Source organism: Triticum urartu, chromosome 7A (genome assembly GCF_056163025.1).
Source record: "Triticum urartu cultivar PI428250 chromosome 7A, HENAU_Tu73, whole genome shotgun sequence".
NCBI classification, from domain to species: domain Eukaryota; kingdom Viridiplantae; phylum Streptophyta; class Magnoliopsida; order Poales; family Poaceae; genus Triticum; species Triticum urartu.
In genome coordinates this window covers 454,548,743-454,553,467 of record NC_141879.1, presented here as the reverse complement: position 1 = coordinate 454,553,467, position 4,725 = coordinate 454,548,743, and the positions used below count along the sequence as shown (strand labels likewise).

The 4,725-nt window shown below is 50.2% G+C and overlaps 1 pseudogene; it reads left to right on the top strand.

The window, feature by feature from the left end:
- Positions 1 to 264: 264 nt before the first annotated feature.
- Positions 265 to 1,792, top strand: LOC147959924 (uncharacterized; annotated as a pseudogene).
- The last annotated feature ends 2,933 nt before the right edge of the window (positions 1,793 to 4,725 follow it).

The following is a 4,725-nucleotide window of genomic DNA, read 5'->3' as shown; positions in this document are numbered from 1 at the left end:
CCACCATAAGAGTTAGATTTTATACCACCATGAGAGTTTAGGAATTCGATTTCGTTATCCGATTAGTTTTATTTCATTTGTAAGACCTTGTCAAATCTTGTGACATGGCTTACCTTAGGTTTGATTATTCATTTGAACCTCTTTGTTTGAAATTGAATTGGAGTGAATTGAAGTTTTATTGCTATCATGTGCATATGGGTAGTGTGATTTTACTCGCTAGGCCTTGTTCTATTCTAACTCCTCATCCACTCTGAAACCCATCAGATGCCTCCAAGACGTGACCCCGGATTCAACTTTCCGCCGGAGCTTACGCAATTGATCCAGCAACAGAATGCTCTTATGCAGATGGTCATTCAGAACCAGAACCAGAACCAGAACCAGAACAACAACAACAACAACCCACCGCCGCCACCCCCGGTTGACAGTCTTACCCGTTTTCTGAGGCTGAACCCACCGGTGTTCTCCAGCAGCACGGAGCCTATCATCGTAGATGACTGGCTCCGCAAGATAGGAAGGGAGCTGGCCATGGTAGGATGCAATGATGCGGAGAAGGTGAAGTTTGCTGCCCATTAGCGGGATGGACCGGCAGCTGCTTGGTGGGAGAACTACACCACCACATACCCCATGGAGAATGTGACTTGGGCTCAGTTCCAGCGGGCGTTCTGTACTGCTCATGTTTCAGCTGGAGCCATGAGTCTGAAGAAGAAGGAGTTCCGCAGCTTGCGCCAGGGAGGATGCACGGTATCTCAGTATGTTGATGAGTTCAGTAAGTTGGCCCGTTACACCCCAGAGGACGTGGCCACTCATGCAGCCAAGCAGGAGAAGTTTCTGGAGGGACTGAACGATGAGTTGGGAGTTCAGTTGACTGTGGCAACATTTTTGGACTATCGGGAGCTGGTCGATAAAGCTATCATTCTTGAAGGCATGCACCAGCAGATGGAGAATCGTAAGAGGAAGTACGGTCACGGGAAGTATAACTCGGGAGTTCAACAGAAACCCCGCTACAGCCCGTACTCAGGGAGTTCTGGATCAGGCACTAGCAAGTTTGGAGGGAATCACCATAACTATGGGGGCCACATTCATCATGGAGGGAATGGACACAACCACCATGGTCACAAGCAGGGCAATGGTAATGGAGGAAATGGCAATCAGCAGCATTTCAGTTCTTCCACACCGATGAAGAAGGACCTGAGTCACATCACCTGCTTCAAGTGCAAGAAGATAGGTCACTACTCCAATGAGTGCCCTGAGGCGCAGAATGGAAATGGCAATGGGAATTCTAGAGGCAAGAAGCCCAATCCTTTCACTAAGGGACATGTGAATCATGTCAATGTGGAAGAGGTTTATGAGCAGCCTGACGCAGTGATAGGTAAGTTCTTGGTTAATTTATTTCCAGTACTCATTCTTTTTGACACTGGTGCATCGTATTCATTCATATCAAGGGGATTTGTGGATAAACATAAGTTGCCTACCATAGCTCTTAAGGCACCCATTCTAGTGAGTTCCCCAGGAGCCGAGTCTATGGCTAGTTAGGGATGTTTCCAATTGCCTTTGAACATAGGGGGACATGTTTTTCCCACAGATATGATTATACTAGAATCGCAAGGGTTGGATGTAATCCTAGGGATGGATTGGATGTCCAAGTATGAGGGAAACATTGATTGTGCTAGTAGATCGATTTTTCTCACCACCCCGGAGAAGAAGAGGATCAAGTACGTATCGAGGCTTAAGCCTAAGAGGACTCAGTTGAACTCTCTTACGGGAGTTGTCCAGGAAGAAGTACCAGTGGTGAAGGATTATCCCGATGTATTTCCGGATGAGTTACCGGGTATGCCGCCAGATCGGGAGATTGAGTTTTTGATTGAGTTGCTGTCAGGCACAGGGCCTATCTCCAAGAGGCCATATCGAATGCTTGCTAATGATTTGGAGGAAGTCAAGAAACAGATTAAGGAGTTACTAGAGAAAGGGTATATTCGCCCGAGTTCATCACCTTGGGGAGCCCTAGTACTTTTAGTGGAGAAGAAGGATGGAACCTTGAGAATGTGTGTGGATTACCGCTCTTTGAATGAGGTGACCATCAAGAACAAGTATCCCCTACCGATGATCAATGACTTGTTTGACCAGCTAGAAGGAGCTAGTGTTTTCTCCAAGATCGATCTTCGATCGGGTTATCACCAGTTGAAGATTCGTGAGAAGGATATACCCAAGACAGCTTTTACCACAAGGTATGGGCTTTATGAGTATACAGTCATGTCCTTTGGTTTGACTAATGCCCCTGCCTATTTTATGAACATGATGAACAAAGTATTCGTGGAGTTCCTGGATAAGTTTGTTGTGGTATTCATTGATGACATATTGGTTTACTCCAAGAATGAGGAGGAAGATGCTGAACATCTACGCTTAGTTTTGGAGAAGCTCAGAGAACATCAACTTTATGCCAAGTTCAGCAAGTGTGAGTTTTGGCTGAAGGAAGTTGTTGGGGATATTACTACTGGGCATAAACCGGCCTACCTGGGCCGGATTAACTCCATCAGTAGTTCAAAGGTGTTAAAGCCCAAAGAGGGCAGATAAAGGCTCAGGGCCCGTAGTCGGTTTACAACCTGTAGCCGTACATCAGCTTTGTGCATATACTTGTAATATAAGTTAGGAACAAGGAGAGACCAACCCGGATACGAGTATGAACCGGTGTTGGGACTCTCTGAACCGGCAGGCGTCACCCATGTATATAAGGGGATGACCCGGCGGCGGTTCAGGGACAACAGACAACAACTCGAGACACAGGCGAAGCTTGTTTGCTCCCTAGTCATCGAAACCCCATCAATTCCATCACAACTAGACGTAGGCTTTACCTTCCTCGAAGGGGCCGAACTAGTATAAACTCTCTTGCGTCCTTGCGTCCACTTTAACCCCTTCATGCTAACCCGTCGTGATGGCTCCACGACTAAGTCCTTTCTCTAGGACATCTGCCGTGACAAACCCACGACAGTTGGCGCCCACCGTGGGGCTATCGCACGATGGTTTCCGGTTCTGTGAGGGCCGCTTTGAAGGACTCAAGGGCTACGCTGTAGGCCGGATGACTAAAAGTCGTCGCGGCAAACTCTACATCGATGATGCAGGCTGGGGCCCCGAGGCCGGCTCAATTGAGTACGGGTACCGGGTCCCCTTTGGTAGCATTCATGTTTTCATTGGCAAGATCGGTGAACAGGGCCCTGAGCCAGACATCTGCGCCGACCTCGTCGAGACGGCTCAGCGTGCACGATCTTCCCGGGTTAAACCGGCCATGAAGCGTGCCTTCGTGGGAATGATACATGGAGGAAGTTATGAGGATGTATCGGAGCTTCGCGGGGCAACTACCGTTTGTTCCGGTGACGACTCTTCGACTGGAGAAACCGAATCTCTTTATCAGCTACAAGATGGCCGGATTGAGAGCTATTCCGATGGTGACAGTATTCCGGACCCCTCTGATCTGCCTAATTGGGTTGGAATATTTATGACCGGAACACAAGCAACGCTTCACTCTTCGACAGCCGCAGCAGCGATCTCCGGTTCAGCAGCGGCAACGGCTGCCGGGGCAGGAGGCCCTGTGCGCCCGCCGGCTCAGGTTCTATCAGAACTGTTTGATGCGTTGGCTGTGCTTATGGCAGAAGTTAATCCGCCAGATCAGGACGCTCACAACACGGAGATTGCAAAGGTAAAGGAACAAATCACCCAGGCCAAAACGGATCTGGCGGCTGAGGACACCAGATGGCCGCAGAGCGGGCCGCTTTAGATGCACAGGCCTACAGGCTTATGTTGGACCAGAGCGCGTCGCATGAAGTCATGAGGAGGAAGCACCGATCCCGCTTACCTCCGGTTTTTGAGGCTAGGGACCTTTTTAACACTACAGGACCAAGAGCCAACAATCCGCTGGAGGGGAACCAGGCAGAAGCCCCTGGGACCGGTGCACCGGTTCAGCCCCGTCAGATGAACCCGCCTCGTCAAAACACCGTTATACCTCGGGATGCTTTAATGCCTCTGGGTCATTATTCCAACCCAATGGACAACCTTGTTGCCGCTGCTGCACGGCTGGAGGCCATTCCAGTTGAAGGTGACTCGCCACAGGCAGTAGAGACGCGATGGGTCAAGGAACTTCTGAGGACAGCTTTGGCCCAACAGGAAGCGTACTCGTACAGCTGCGACCGGATCCACTCGACCCCCCGTCCAAGCCGGAGCTATAGCAGACATATGGATGAACCAGCAGTGTCGAGTAATGAATGACGTGGAGCACCCCGTGGTAACAACCCGACGGGTGGTGCTGATAACGCTCAGGAAGTGCTGAACCGGGCCCGGGCGCGCAGGGAGGCCGAGTTAGCCGCACAACATCAGGCTCGGCAGCTCACGCCGGTTCGTCCAACCATTTCGATTGAACCTGGTGTTACTTCTGGTTCTTTGGGGGTGCCTTGCCTTGTCCCCGCTTTACGCAACGTGCGACTGCCCAAGGATTTCAAAGGCCCACGCAAGGTACCAAATTATACAGCGGATCAACCACCAGAGACATGGGTAGAGAGCTATGAGATGGCCATGGAGATGCTTGATGTGGATGACACGACGTGTGCGAAATACTTCACCATGATGCTTGAAGGAACGGCCCGTACTTGGCTAAAAAGCTTGCCCGCTAATTCTATCAGCTCGTGGCCCCAATTACGAGCCCGGTTTATCAACAATTTCAAGGATACCTATAAACAG